This window comes from Phyllostomus discolor, chromosome 9 (assembly GCF_004126475.2).
Source record: "Phyllostomus discolor isolate MPI-MPIP mPhyDis1 chromosome 9, mPhyDis1.pri.v3, whole genome shotgun sequence".
NCBI lineage: Eukaryota > Metazoa > Chordata > Mammalia > Chiroptera > Phyllostomidae > Phyllostomus > Phyllostomus discolor.
Window position 1 is genome coordinate 68,557,510 of NC_040911.2, and position 17,000 is coordinate 68,574,509.

At 38.7% G+C, this 17,000-nt stretch overlaps 1 pseudogene; it reads right to left on the minus strand.

The window, feature by feature from the left end:
- Positions 1–9,583: 9,583 nt before the first annotated feature.
- Positions 9,584–10,753, minus strand: LOC118496761 (annotated as a pseudogene).
- Positions 10,754–17,000: the final 6,247 nt, after the last annotated feature.

Consider the following 17,000-nt stretch of genomic DNA (forward strand, 5'->3'; position numbering starts at 1 on the left):
TCTCAATCAAGATAGAAGGCCAAAAAAGTAGCTTCCCAGATGAAAGAAGTCTAAAAGAATACACCTCTACCATACCAGCTCTGCAAGAGATGCTAAAGGGACTGCTTTAAGGAAAGGAAGGAAGAGAGAGAGAGGGAGAGAGGAACACACGTAAATAAATGGCAATGAATAAGTACCTATCAATAATAACCTTAAACGTAAATGGATTAAATGCTCCAATCAAAAGACATAGAATAGCTGAATGAATAAGAAAGTATTGCCCACACATATGCTGCCTACAAGAGATCCATCTCAGGACAAAAGACCTGCCCAGACTGAAAGTGAAGGTCTGGGAACAAATTTTCGAAGCAAACAGACAAGAAAAAAAAGCTGGAGTAGCAATACTTATATGAGACAAAATAGACTTCGAAAAAAGGGCTATAAAGAGAGAGAAACCCAGAAGGTCACTTCATAATACTCAGGGGAAGAATCCACCAAGAAGACATAAACATTGTAAATATATATACTTCCAAAATAGGAGCAACCAAATACATAAAGAAAATCTTACAGGACTTCCAGAAAGATATTGACAGCAACACAATTACAGTAAGGGATTTCAACACCTCACTGTCAAAAATGGAAAGATCTTCCAAACAAAATATGAGCAAAGATACTGTGGCATTGAACGATGCCCTAGATACATGGACTTAACATATATATAGAGAGAGAGAGAGCCCTACATCCCATAGAAGCTAAATACACATCCTTTTCAAATTCACATGGAACATTTTCAAAGACAGATCACATTATAGGACACAGGACAAGCCTCAACAAATTAAAGAAAATTGAAATCATACCAAGCATTTTCTTGGATCAGAAGGGACTGAAGCTAGAAACCAACCCCAAGGAAAAAAACCCAAACACTCAAAATCATGGAGATTAAATAGCATGTTATTAAACAATGAATGGGTCAAGAATGAAATTAGGGAAGAAATCAAAAGGTTTCTGGAAACAAGCAAAAATGAACTCACAGCAACCCAAAACTTATGGGGCACAGCCAAAGCAGTCCAGAGAGGGAAGTTCATAGCAATACAGGCCTACCTAAAAAAGATAGAAACATTTCAAACAAACAACCTAACCCTACATCTACAAGAACTCGAAGAACGACAACAAAGACAGCCCAGAGCAAGTAGAAGGAAGGGAATAGCCGAGATCAGAGCAGAATTAAATGACATAGAGACTAAAAGCACAATTCTAAGGATCAATGAATCCAAGAGCTGGTTCTTTGAAAAGATAAACAAAATTGACAAGCCTTTAAGCAGACTCATCAAGAAAAAAAGGGAGAAGACACAAATAAACACAATCAGAAATGAAGGAGGAGAGATTATAACTGATACCACAGAAATACAAAGGATTGTAAGAAATTACTACGAAGAACTGTATGCCAAGAAATTTGAAAACCTAGGTGAAATGCACAAATTTCTAGGAAAATAGAATCTTCCAAAACTCAATGAAAAAGAAGCAGAGAGCCCGAACAGACCAATAACAGCAAAAGAAATTGAAGCAGTAATCAAAAAACTCCAACACACAAAAGCCCTGGACCAGATGATTTCACAGGAGAATTCTACAAAGCATTTAAGGAAGAGTTAACCCCTATCCTTCACAGACTATTCCAAAAAATCCAAAAAGTTGGGAGATGCCCAAACTCTTTTTATGAAGCCAGCATCATCCTAATTCCAAAACCAGATAAAGACACAACAAAGAAAGAAAACTTCAGGCCAATATCGCTGATGAACATTGACGCTAAAATCCTCAACAAAACTCTGGCAACCCGTATCCAACAATACATTAAAAAGATCATACACCATGACCAAGTAGGATTCATCCCAGGGAGGCAAGGTGGTACAATATTCACAAATCAGTAAATGTAATACATCAACATACACAAAAGCAAAGACAAAAACCACATGATCATATCAATAGATGGGGAAAAAGCATTTGATAAGGTACAGCACCCATTTATGATAAAAACACTCAGCAAAGTGGGAACAGAGGGAGCATTCCTCAACCTAATAAAGGCCATATATGGGAGACCTACATCCAACATCATACTCAATGGGGAAAAAGTAAAATCTTTTCCTCTAAGATCAGGAACAAGACAAGGCTGTCCACATTCACCACTTCTATTCAATATAGTACTGGAAGTTTTAGCCACAGCAATCTTTTATTTCTTTTTCCAGACAAGAAAAAGAAATAAAAGGCATCCCAATCAGACAGGATGAAACAAAACTGTCACTGTTTGCAGATGACATAATAGCGTGCAGAGAAAATCCTATAGACTCCACCAAAAAACTGCTTGACCTAATAAATGAACTTGGCAAAACAGCGGGATACAAAGTCAATATCCAGAAATCAATGGCATTTCTGTACACCAAAAATGAAACAGCAGAAGCAGAAATCAAGAAAAAAATCCCATTTGAAATAGCAAAAAAAAAAAAAAATCTAGGAATAAATGTAACCAAAGAGGTAAAAGACCTGTATTTAGAAAACTACATAACACTCAGGAAAGAAATCAAGGCAGACACAAACAAGTGGATACATATACAGTGCTTATGGATTGGAAGAATTAATATGTCCATCAAAGTGTCCATACTACCCAAAGTAATTTACACATTCAACGCAATACCTATTAAAGGACCAATGGCTGATTTCACAGACATTGAACAAACACTTCAAAAATTTATATGGAACCATAAATGACCCCAAATAGCTGCTGCAATTTTGAGAAAGAAGAGCAAAATAGGAGGGATTACAATACCTGACACTAAACTATACTACAAGGCTACTGTAATCAAAACATCCTGGTACTGGCATAAAAACAGGCACATGAACCAATGGAACAGAACAGAGAGCCCAGAAATAAACCCAAGTCTCTATGGTCAAAGTAATATTCGACAAAGGGTGCAGCAACATAAAATGGAATAAAAATAGCCTCTTCAACAAATGGTGTTGGGAGAGCTGGACAGCTACATGCAAAAAAATGAAATTCAAGCACCAACTTACACCTTATACAAAAATAAATTCAAGGTGGGTAAAAGACTTAAATATAAAACATGACACCATTTAAGTACTAGAGGGGAATGTAGGTAGGAAAATCTCAGATATTTCACGCAGAAACTTTTTTACTGACATGTCCCCTAGACCAAGGGACATAAAGGAAAGAATACACAAATGGGATCTCATCAAAATTAAAAGGTTCTGCATGGCTAAACAATATGAAAACAAAAAGAGAACCAACTGTATGGGAAAACATATTTGCCAATAATACCTCAGACAAGGGTTTAATCTCCAAAATATACAAAGAACTTACATGACTCCACTCCAAGAAGACAAGCAACCCAATTAAAAGTGGGCAAAGGACTTGAACAGACACTTCTCCAAGGCGGTCATAGAGAGGGTCCAGAGGCATATGAAAAGATGCTCAGTATCATTAGCTATCAGAGAAATTTTAGATTTAAATTTAGAGGCAAACTAAAACTACAATGAGGTACCACTTCACACCGGTCAGAATAGCCATCCTACAGCAACAAATGAAGAGGATGTGGAGAAAAGGGAGCCCTACTGCACTGTTGGTGGAATTGTAGACTGATACAACCACTATGGAAAACTGTATGGAATTTCCTCAGAAAACTGAAAATGGAATTGCTTTTTGACCCGAGAATTTCACTGCTAGGATTACATCTCAAGAACCCTGAAACACCAATCCAAAAGAACCTGTGTACCCCAATATTCATAGCAGCACAAGTTACAATAGCCAAGTGCTGGAAGCAACTTATGTGCCCATCAGTAAATGCATGGATCAAAAAACTATGGTTCATTTACACAGTGGAATTCTATGCAGTAGAAAGAAAGAAGGAGCTCCCACCTTTGCAACATCATGAATGGAGCTGGAAAGCATTATGCTAAGCAAAATAAGCTAGGTGGTGAAAGACAAATATCATATGATCTCACCTGTAACAGGATCCTAATCAACAAAACAAACAAACAAGCAAAATATAACCAAGAACACTGAAATAGAGAACAGGCTGACAGTGACCAGAGGGGAAAAGGGAGGGAATTTCAGGGGAAAAGGGGAAGGATTTGCAGGAATAAGTATAAAGGACACATGGACAAAAACAAGGGAGATGGGGAGGTCTGGGGGGGCTGGGATGGGAGTAAAAGGGAGAAAACTGTTTAACAACAATTAAAATTTTTTTTAAAGTGTCTGATACAATCTCCTTGATAAAGAGTGAACTAACAAGGGCCATGGGACTAATCCTGTAATGGTAGGGAGAAGGAAGAAGAGTGAAATACTCACCAGAGTACTCTTATGTAAGGAGTGCTGATTTGTGTAGGTGATTGTTTCTGTTTAGACCTGTGGTCTAGTGGAAACTTAAGAACATTTTCATTTATCTTCAGAAGATTCCTAGTTTGAAAGATTACTCAGATCCCTCTAGCTCCTCAGCACCTTGGATAGCTTCTATCTAAGAGAGATAGAAACATCTATCTATGTAGAAGTTTCTCCCTTGGCCTCTGCTTGTTAACCACACAGATTGAGAAAACTATTAGCTTAACAACTAGGGGAACATCTCTAGAAACCTCAGACCTGTAATACGCAGTAGAATAAGATAACTCCCCTCCACAATTTCATAGACAAGAAAGCTGTAAATTTAGAACCAAAGTTTCTGAGTCCAGGGGTCTTCTCTTGCCAGCATTTTCACTGAGAAAAATTCCATCCCAGAGTGCTCACTTAAGTGTGTTCTCTGCCTCCCCTTCCTACAGTAATCAAGGACTGGATTTGAAATAATTATAGAACTGTACAGGACCTTTCCTTTTTCCTTTCTTTCTTTTAAACCAGGAGCACACAGTGTTCACTGTATAGCCTCCCACTCACTTCATGGAATCGACAAGGAAAAACAGTGTGCCAGAGCACAACAGCAGAAAGTGACTTAAGCAGGGGTGAAGTCTGGGATAAGATTGCACTGGGAATCTTCTTGCTCTCCCTTTAAGTTCTTTGCCAACAAACTCCCAAAACTCAAGGCAAAGCTAGCAAGATTTGTCTGGGGGTGCTCAAGCCACAGGTTCCCACTTGCACCCAGGGGGAAACCCTAGTGAATCAATCAAGAGAATGTTACCAGTGAAATATTTGCAGGCTATTGCTGAATAGCTCCATCAACAATCCAGGGATCCCCTCTCAGGGGCTGGGGGAAACAAAGCCAAGAGAAGTAGGTTGTTTTCAAGACACTGAGTAGGTGTCAAAAGTAACATCATTTCAGCCAACTGAAAGAAATCTCATTTTAAATTAAAACACAATTTTATACCATCAGTAATCCTACCATGGCAACAGAGGAACCCCTGCCCCCAGTAAGGCTCATTTTATTTATCCCACTATAGAGAATTTCAGAAATGAGGACTGTTTTAGTGCCTGTGAACAACAGAAATCAATAAATGCAGCAGTCTCCTGCTTAGATCTGAGTTTGGAGGAGGTCTGGAACATGCTCATCCAGTCTGCCCATCCCTCAAGAATTCTGCCAACATTGTCACAGAAGACGGCTTCCAGCTCGTTCCCCTGAGAACTGGCCTACTTGATGCATAAGAGCTGGAGATCTCAGCCAGGATCCTCATCCAGCTCACTCATTTTATAAATGGAGAAAGAACCAGAGATCAACCAAAGTTATATTATTTGCAATTTCATCATTTTATTGCCTCTATCAGATAATGATTGAGATCAGAGATAAATATCAGCTCAGTTGAGTCAGCAAGTAATTACTGAGCACTTGTAGCATATTCCCTGCTTACATCAGAGTTGAGGGAAGATCCTAGGGAGACTGCTTTCCTATGCTTCTTCCACAGCACCATCTTCAGTCACAGTGACTTGACTTCCAAAATCCTTTCTTCCTAACTGTTCTACGCAACAAATATGTCTGTTATCTGCCCTTCTCTCCTATGCTATATCCTGGTACTTACCCTCTGATCTGGACCATCAAACCTCAACAGCCTCTGTCTAGTCTTCCTGCCCCCATTATTGTTCCATCAAGTCATTGTCCACACTGCTGCCCAAGTGATCTCCCTGAAAACTTCATGGGATATGTCCTTCCTCTGGCCAAAGAACTTTACTAGCTATTTCAACCCAAACTCCTGCCTGACTATGAATTTCTCCTTGAGTGGATTTTGCTTACTGTTCCATTCCTACCTTTTAGAGTTGAGCCATAATGGACCAATTGAGTGTCCTGACATGTGACTCCATTTCTTGTTTCCATGCCAATGTGTTGCTAGTGCTTTGGCTGGGAATCTCTCTCTCTTCATCTATCTGGTGGGCATTTACTTAACTTCATAAAGGGTATCTCATCTGCTGTGTAGCCTTGAAGGTGAGGGAAGGCAAAGAGGGTAACCAAACCTGAGATGGGAAGCAAATATGAAAAGAGAGGTGAGACATATACTGGAAAAAATGTGCAGTGGTGTTGCCTGTCTTTAGGTCACTTACAGAGTGGGACTGAGAAAGCTGTCAGACCACCAAGAAGATTTTGACTAACTAAGTGCTTGTTTAAATATGCATGGGTTCTCTCTCATCTTCCTCCTTTCTCACAGTGTGTCAACATTCATCACAGGCTACTCCAGGCTTTAAAGAAGTGATAACTGTGCATGTGTCTGTGTTTATATGTGTGTACATGCACACAAAATCTCATAGCTTGATGACCTAGTTTCATCAACTAGAGGAAAATCCCTTGAAATGCCCTGGCTTCAAAGAACATTGTATAACTATTTTGTAAAGGGCTTTATTTGACTGATTATTATCAGATTCTTCAAACAACTGTTTTCCAGTTTCCTGGGTAGTTTCTTGCAAAGAGAAGAGCAAAAATGTAATTAAAATGGGTTCCTATTCAAGAATTTTTTAAAAAAGAATATTCCACTCATTGGGGTGAGGTTCTTGCCCCCAATTCTCTTCAAAAAGTGCTCAGTGACACAGGGGTTCAGTCATTTTAAGAAATGTGAAACTTCCACATTATGAGCATATCCAAGCCATTTTAATAATTATCTTTAAGTCAATGGGGGTTTGGGAAGGGAAAGACATACCCTCCAGAAACCTGCAATTATAAAATAAATCATCACATGTATAAATTAAATGCTTACTGAATCTTATTAATAGTTCCAGAGCTGGCTTCTTCCCTAGTGCTCTTATTTCATGGAAAAGCATTCAGTGTAGCATGTGACAGGCAGGTTGCCCCAAATTCTGATGCTGAGAAGTGTTGAAGGTTGAGATTTCTCTCTTTGGACACTGTAGCAAGGTTGACTCTCTCTTTTCCCCACAGAAGGCAGGACTAGAGGTACATGCTGACTCTAGAGCTCATACCTACCTAACTCTGAGGCTTTCTTCTTAGTTATACTGACAGAAAGAATACTTTAAATTGACCATTTGATGATATTTAAGCATTGTGAAACTTCAAATCATTGATTAAAACTGAAAAGGGGCTGGCTTCAAGAAGGAAGAGAGAACATTCATCAAAGCCAAAAAGGTATGATAAGAACTGCTGCTACCTTAAGCCAGGTTTCCTAAGAAGTAGACTCTGAGATAAAAATTCATGTGCAAGTATTTTATTAAGCACCAGGAGAACCCAGGATGGGAGTGAAGGAGATCTGATTTTAAAGCAGGGGCTTCATATTCCTGCACCATCTGTCATTGGCTCAGGGATACCCTAGGGGAGGCAAATTCCAAGAAACTCATTGTTCTCTGTGCATGCTGACTCTGCTCCACATGGGTACTGTGTTTCCAGTAGCCCTAGGACATCCTCTGAAGAAAGGTACAGTGTAAACCTCTAGAAACCAAGGCAGGGGCTTCCAGAACTGGTAACAGAAGGTTCAAGGAAAATATTATACTTGCTGTTTATAATGGTTAATTTTATGTGTCAACTTGATTGGGCCATGGGGTGTCCAGATATTTGGTTAAACATTATCTGGGTGTTTCTATGAAAGTGTCTTTGATAAGATTAATATTTTAAAAATTTGTATATAGTATAATTTTTAACCACAAATTATAATAAAACTGAGAAATTATTGAAAATTAATAACATTCAATGAGGTGGCTAGTTTCACAAACACATAATTAAAATAACTTTCCTATATTTGAGAAATAACTAGGAAATATAATAAAAATCAATTTATAATAACAAAATTGTATAGAACTTACATGAAGAAAATTAGAAAACTTTATTCAGGGATATTCTAAGAAATAAAAAGACATATTTTGGTGTGGGAAATAAAATTTGTAAGGTTAACAAATTTTTCAAAATAGTTTAGAGAATTAACCTATTCCAATCAAAATACCAATGTAAAAATCTGAGAAACCTGAAAAGAGCAAAACTGATCAAGAATCCTTAAAATCACACACCACAGGGTCCTGTGAAGATACTGCTGGTCTTGCCTCTGGGAAGACAAGTCAGAAAAGTTAGGATATCAGGATGCCAAAGAGAACAAATATCCACAACAATGAAGACAATGGAATCCTGTCTCTTAGAGGGGCAATGTGAGCTGGTCAATGGAGACATACATTCTAAAAATAAAACACTTTGCATGTGAGGTAATGACCACTCATTGCCAAAGTTCTGGTAACTGTTCAGAGGAGAATTAAGCAAATGGTAAAGTTATTGAGCAGCCATGGATCCAAGCCAATGTCTTCCTCTTCTTTTTCAGGTTCTTGGAGTTTCCTTTCTAGCAAGTTTTCTTCTTGCCTCAGCAGATGGACAACAGTCTGAAGAGCTTTTTCAGGAGCAGGGCTGGGTGGTGGGGCCTGAGGAATCTGAACTTCTTTCACATCAAGAAAAAGGCATGAGAGAGTTGTTTGAGCAACTACTAGCTGATCAAGAAACAGTAAAAACAATAGACATTTTAAAATTGTTATGAAAAGCATTTTTGTAAAAGTCACTTTTCACCATCAATTGGAAACGTTACTGAAACTGATTGCTAGTTTAAATCAAATACAAATGGCAGAATAAGCTTTCGTTATTCAATTGCTGTATTTTCCCACATTCCAAAGTAAACAATCACTTTCAACAGTCAAACTTTAAGTGGGTGTTCTTAGAGGATTATATGAATTGTTAATAGAAACCTTTGCCTTAATAAATGAGTAGTTTGGTTCTTTTAGGAGGAATGCCAGTTTAGAAAAGGGGCTTTGTGCTGTCTTTTCTCAAGTGTGAATTCATATGCAGGGAAAAAATAGGTATACTTTCAGTACACAAGAGTCACTTTGTTCACCTAGCACATAAGTAGCCTCCAGATTCATGTTCAAAACCTTTCTAAGGAAAGGGATCTGTAATTTGTATATTGTTGTATAAATTCACAAAAGGAAGCTTCTTAGTCCCCAAAACCTGGAGTCTGAGGTATAGTCCTTGAGGATGTTTTCATCCCTGTGAATTTTTTTAAAAGTTGAGATTTCAGCCAAATGGATATTTAATCCAATTTTGCTATTATGAGGTTTTCACATATCTGTATCTTTTTAGACAACCTGGGAATTCAGAATTCCTTATGAAACACTTCAGTTTAAAGCAAAACCACCAGATGTTTCCCAATCTCACTTCTGCTTTTGGGTATTATGTGCTGAATGGGTTTTCTCATGCCAGGTACAGTTTGACAGCTGACCAAATTTTCTCCCACATTTTTTTGCAACCATATGGCCTCTAAACCATGTGATACTGCAGATGAAGCACAAACTATCTGTTCTCTGGGAAGGTTTTCCCACATTCTGGACACTTAAATATCTTCTTCCTTATATGGATTCCTTCACAGTGACTCTGATTAGGATCTTGATGAAACTTATTTCCACACTCAGAATGTGAATAAAGTTTCTCTCTTGTATGGGTTTGCTCATGTTTATTAAAATTTGTTTTATGATAGAAGCTTTTCCTACAGTTACTGTAGTCATAGGGGTTTTCTCCAGTGTAAGTCTTCTGGTGGGAAATAAGGTAAGAACTTTTGGTAAGCTGTTTCCCACACTGTGGATGAGTGTACCATCTTCTTGTTTTCTGATTTCAGATAAGAGCAATAACATTTGTATCCACAAATTTTGAGAGTTCCTCTAGTGGAATATCATTTTCAATGGTAACTAAGATATTTCTAATTTTCTTTTCCTTTGGAATGAATGTATTTATTCTTTTTTCATTTCCATAATCTGGAGGTTTCTCAGAGACTGTAGAACAATCCATTTCATCAAAATCTGAAGAATTTTCTCTAAGGTCTTCATCCTCAGGATTACCGTCTTTGACCAATAACATCATCTTCCCAACATTGGCTTCTTCCTTCCCCAAGGTGAGCTGTTGAGTGGGATTCAGGCTCACACATTCTTCTTGAGAGTGAAATATATTCAAATCTTCAAAGACCACCAGCTCTTCAGGTTCAGCTTTCAAACAGAGAGATACTGTCTTCTGTCTCTGCTGGATTACTTCTCTGGTCATAAGTTTCACTAAGGAACGAGGTTGCAGTTGGTTCTGAAAGTTTGAGCTCACATCTTCCATAATAACCCAAGCCTCCTCGGCTTTTGATAGGGCTGAGCTGGCCTGGGTTGGGGAAGAAGGTGAGGAAGTGCTACAGAACTAGTTGGTGGATGGTCTGGCACCCACTAGTAATATCTTGAAGTAGGTGCTGTCCTGGTGTGGAGTTTGGAGGAGTGCTTTGGATCTATAAAAAACGCTTTTGCAGCCATCATGCCTTGAAATCAGTCACACACCATACTTGTTCCTGCCATTCTGAAAGTTATCTCTTACTGACGGAAATCTGTCAGAAAGCTTCCAAAGGCTCCACCACCCCTGGGCTCTCTCTAAAGGTAGTCCAGAGACCCAGGCTCTGGCACAGGCTGGGGAAACTATGCGCCAGAAGAAGAATCCTCCCCTTACCCTTCGTAGAGTTCTCACAGGCCACCTGAAACTAGTGGTGGGCTCCTTGGTTCGTTGGGAGGCTGGGGCGTTCAGCCACTGTGACGTCACGCCTGGTGCCTGGGTTCAGGGGCGGTAGCATGGTGTCCCGCAAGGAGCAGGCAGTCTGGGGTCCAGGAAGCCAGGTTCCCAGCCCCAGGAGCTCTCAGGTGAAGGGAGGCCAGGCTGGAGGACCCCACTCTCTCTGCGGCTTTACCCGAAGACAAAAAGCAGGAGGCTGGCTGAGGTCCTTTATGATGGGCTATAACTACACCATGGCCTCTCCTGGGTCTCCAGCTTGCTGAATCACTCTACAGATCTTGTGATTTGCCTGTGTTTGTAATCACATAAATTAATTCCTTATAATAAATATCCTTCACCTCCCTCCCTTCCAGCCACCTTCCTCTCTAATTTTCAATCTGAGCACACCAAATATATGTAATTGCCATTTACTGAGATAAGAAAGATAGGAACATTTTTGAGGTAACATCAGGAGGCTAGTTTGAACATTAAGTTTGAGGTGTCTATTATTCATCCAAGTGTATAGCTCAAGTGAGCAGTATTATTTAGAGTGCACAGTGAGGTTCAATCTGGCAATAAAATGTTACAGTCTATAGTATAAAAATCGTATCAAAGCTATGCAACTAAGTGAAACCATTAAGGGAGTAGGGTAGGTAGAAAAGTTGTACCCATGATTGTACAGAAAAAAATTCAAATGGAGCAAAAGAATAGGAGCCAGAGAAAACTGTAGGGAATGTCAGCCTTTTAATAAATGGGCAGGGGAGCCACATGAATGCCTGAAGTCATCCAAGATCCCACATATGTAAGACTGAACCTGAGCAGGTATGAATATTCCAATGTGACAAAAGCAGAGTGTGAGGATCATAGAAACTATGGAATTAAAGAAGAAATAAAATAATTCATGTAGTTGAATGGCAATATTAGGCTTCTATGACAATGGTTACCTCTTGTCTGGTTATCTGTTGTCATGTACCAAACCACTTCAAAATTTAGTGGCTTAAAAAACAGCATTTATTTATTTTTTTAATGAATCTGCAATTTGGCTATGGCTAGGTTCAAGGGGAGGGGAAATGGACTCCCACTTCTTGATGGGGGCATGGCAAAGTAGTGGAACTAGAGCTTTTGCTGTGGCCATTTATGGAAAACATAACCCGCCATACATCCTGGGGAAGCTGCCATAGTCTGTGGTCTGGCTATCAGACTTGTGGACTGGGAAATCCATCACTTTGTGGTTTTTTATATCAAAATATTGATGAATTACGCAACAATGAGAAAAACTGTCATTATTGTAAAACTACTCATATTCCTTATGCCTTCTATATACCTCGTGAGCATGGAATCAGAGCAAAGAAATGAGGGATTTGGGTGACTGACTTGAATGGCAGCAGGTTAAAACAGAGTTGATTGCCTTGGCAGCGTGGCTCATCTGGTTGGAGCATCATCTGTATATCAAAAGGTCATGGTTTAGATTCCTGGTCAGGGGACATACCTAGGTTGTAGGTTCAATCACTGGTTGGGGCACATACAGGAAGCAACTGATCAATGTTTCTCCCTCACATCAATGTTTTTCTCTCTCTCACTGTGTGTGTGTGTGTGTGTGTGTGTGTGTTTGTATCTCTTCTCTCTCTAAGTATACCCTTGGGTGAGGATAAAAAATAAATAAATAAAAATAAAAATAGAATTGATCTCATCAAAGGGATAATTGTGATATCCACTGATTGAGACTTCCGGAGTCTCTTTCAGTGTTTCTCTTTGCTATTCTTCTTTGTGTGGCTTCCTTAGTTGACCAGCTTCTACCTTGATTAAAATATTTTTTCTTTGGGTATGCTGGTTCACTTAGTCTCATCAGTGTAAGTTTGCTGAGGGGAGCCATTCTACTTCTGTAAGTGCAATTCCCCCCTCTTTTTTTTGGATTGGTCTTATGGCATATCTTCAAGAAAACAATTTTAGTCCTTTTATTTCTTACTTCTTGTGGGAGGGAGGATTACGATTACTGACAAGATGATTCACAGTAGTCCAGGTGAAAGATGGTGGTTTAGACTAAGGTGATATTAAGATAGTGAGAAAATGGTTGGATTGAAATATAGTTTGGGGTAGGATTATTAGGATTTGCTGATTGATTGAATGTGGAAGATGCAGTTCTGTGAGAGGACAAAATAAATTCAGAATGGTATAGTAAATTCTCAATGCTTTGTGCATACCCTTTCATCAGCTTGGTGCACATATTCCTAACTTGTTGTGAGTGTTGCTTGCTAATGGCTCTTAGCTGCCTCATTTTCTAGAGACTTTACCTACTCAGTGGATCCCATTGATGTAGAAATGTTGGGTAGAAGGGGGAAGCTTGTCACTGATACTGAGGCAACAAAACCCAGACCCTGGCCTCACAGAGCCAGTTCTCATGCCATTCATTCTCCACAGCTTTCTGTGGCATCAGGCTGAGGCTAAACTCCCACAGAACCTAAATCTCTGCCAAGCTCTTTCTCTTGCCCTGTACAGCTTCCTCCACACCCTTACAAGTTTTTCCTGAGGGTTCTCTCACAATCCATCATTTGCACAATAATCTTCATCTCAGTCTTTGCTTCTAAGAAACTCAACCTAAGACAGATGACTCTAAGGTTTTAGAATTGAGTAACTAGGTCAACAATGATAAAATTTACTAAAATGAGGAACACCAGGTTTGGAAAAAACAAATGAAAAGTTCAGTTTGTATTTGTTAAGTTTAAGATGCCTATTGGGCATCCATTGGAGATACCACGGAGGCAGTTGGATATCATTCTGGAGTTCAAAGGAGAGGTCTGAGCTATCAACAAAATAGAAGGATTAAATAAAAATATATAATTCATTCTGGAGGATTGGGATCACTTCTATGAAGAGGTGATATCAATTCATGAATTTTAAGCAGGAATTAATAAAGCAATGAGTAGAAGAAAGAGCTTCCCAAGCAGTGGAAAACAGTAAGTGTGATGTGTCTGAGTCATTTCTTATTGATATCAGAAGCAAAGAAGTTTTAAGTCATCGACACCAGATGCATTGCTTAACCTTTGTCACAATCAGTAAAATGTCTTTGAAGCCAATGAATTTGGAGGTATTTTTCAGGTAGACTCTATTTTCACTAGTAGGCAAAATTCATTAGATCATCATATATATATATATATATATATATATATATGTAAAAAGACATGTGTGTCAAAGAGTTTGCTCTTTTGTGTGAATATGTGGAGGAGGCATTGTTCACAGGAAGCAAAGATGATTGAGAGTCAGGGCCACCTTAAGAGCCCCAGAGAGAAATAAATGATGATTTTTATTATAAAGTTAATTTAAAAAGAAATTCAACAGTGAGAGAATTAAAAGGAAGTAAAAGTGAGCGAGAAAGACAAATACAACAACCAGATAAACACCCAGAATCAGAAGAGTGTTGATGCAGAAAACAATTGTTGACTAAGTTGGAGAGAGAATTGAGTACAGAGAGCAAACATTTACAAGATAAAATATGGATAGAACCAAACCCAAAAGGAGAAATATATCAAATGCAATGAACAGCCAGCCAGCCCTGAATTGGAGTCGAAGGACATGGATCCAGACAGGAGCCAGAGAGCATCATGATAGAAAGGCTGTCTGACTCTGATCCCAACTGACGGGCAGTTAGCATAGTCACAGGCTTACTACAGAGCCCAAGAGCTCTTCTTGTATGCAGAGAAAAGGGGGCTTGTTACATAAGCAGAAAGATTACACCTGGCCCTTCTCAAGGGAGAAGCTGGCTCCCCACACAAAGAAGAAAAGCTCCAGGGAGGAAAAATCCTTACATAGCACAGGACTGTGGCCTTTCCAAATAGGACTGATGAAGAGGTTATAATCAAGTGTTCTTGCTGCACACACAAATGTTAAGATCCTGGGTTATTTTTATGTTCAGTGTAATGGCAATTAAACCCCAAAGGAAAAACAACATGTGACTCAAAGAACAGCTTAACTGAGGAGAACACACCAAAATGAAAATTGACTCAAGCTTTTCTCAATCCCCTCCCTTGGCCAACAAAATAAAACTAGAGAATCAGAAGTCCATGCAGTGCTCTGACCTGCTAGTTTGCTGTTATAAAAGAAAGATAGCAGCAAAGGAGAAATGATGGATGGCTTGTGGATGTTCTAGTTGTGTGATCTTGGCCAGATCATCGGAGTTCTACAGAACATTAGCTTCTCCTTTTGAGCAATGAGTAAGGAATATTTTATCCCTACAGTCTTTTCTAGATCAAAAATGGTTGGATTCCAGAAATCATTTCACTTGGGTAATGGCACATGCCTCAGAATCCAACCAGGGAAATCTAGAGGTTCATAATAGATGGAAGATAAAGAAAATATGAGAGTAGAGGATGTACATAGCAAGTTAAGGTGGGCTGTATTCAAAGCCCAGACTCCATGGAGTATCTTTTCCAGCATCTACTCCTCACAGACTACCTTACTTTTCTTTTTGATTTTTATTTTTGCTGAGACATGAGAGACTTAAAAAAATTACTCATGAAAACTTCTTGTTTGTCAGTGCCCAAAAGTCAATGCATAGAATAAAAAATAAAACAATAGCAATACTTTTTTTCCTTGAAATTTTGGGGAGTTGAGTCAATAAGCTATATAAATACAGAAGATTCCCAGTATATCCTTTCATGTGCATACACAGAATAACTCTAAAGTGCCTTTCTCATAAGTAGGTCTGAAGAAAAAAAGTTTTTTTGAAATGCAATAGGCTATTTTTTACCACTTTCTATTCCACTTTATCATTTTGGTTTCATATATTCAATGCAAAGTCAATTAAAGCACAATAAACTCAAAGAAAGCTAGTTAAAAAGGGGGGCAACCTTCCATATATATACAAGCATATTCCTTTTACAATGCAGCCTTAAAAATAATCAGGAAGCCCTTCAGATGTCATTTGATTTATAGGACTCCCGTGGGTTTTCTCAAGTGAAATTGTAATCAGGGTTTGATGAATAACAAAACTTCCTCTTTAAAGGATGTTCTGTCTGAGCACTTTGGTGTTTAAATTCAAAACACACCTATGCATTTTAATAAAAAATATTATTTTTTACTAAATTTCTAAAATAGTCTCAATAATTTTTCCTTTAGTGAACAGAAAAAATTATTAGTACAGATTTTTTATTAAGTTCACTGTACTGATTGACATTGTAGATTCATATATTCATACTTTATTTATTTTTTATATTATTTTTGTATTCTTGTTCTAACAGTTGTCCCAAATTCCACCATTGTTCTCCCCTGCCTGACCTCCCTCCTCACTCCCACAGTCAATCCCCAACCTGTTTTCCATGTCCATGGGCCATTTATACTTGATCTTTTTTTAAAGATTTTATTTATTTATTTTTAGATGGAGGGGAAGAGAGGGAGAAAGAGAGGGAGAGACACCTCACTGTGTGGTTGCCTATCATTGGACCCCAACTGAGGACCTGGCCCACAATCCAGGCATGTGCCCTGAACATGAATTGAACTGGCAACCCTTTGGTTCATAGGCTGGGACTCAAGCCACATCAGTCAGGCCTTATACTTGATCTTTAACTAGGCTCTTCCCTTTCTTTCCTCCCTTATACCCCTGCCCCCTCTCCTCTGGTCCCTGTCAGTTTGTTCCTTGTTTCCATGCCTCTGGCTCTATTTTTCTCATGTATTTGTTTTGTTTATTAGGTTCCACTTATAGGTGAGATCATATGGTATTTTTCTTTCACTGTTTGGCTTATATCACTTAGCAAAATACTCTCCAGTTCCATCCATGCTGTCATGAAGGGTAGGAGTTACTTTTTTCTTTCTGGTTCATCCCTTTGTGTAAATGTACCACAGTTTTTTGATCCACTCATTTACTGATGGGTACTTAGACTCTTTCCAGCACTTGGCTATTATAAATAACACTGCTATGAATATTCAGGTACATAGGTTCTTTTGAATTGGTGTTTCAGGATTCTTAGGGTATAATCCCAGCAATGGAATCACTGGATCAAAAGACAATTCCATTTTTAGTTTTCTGAGGAAATTCCATACTGTTTTCCACAGTGGCTGCAACAGTCT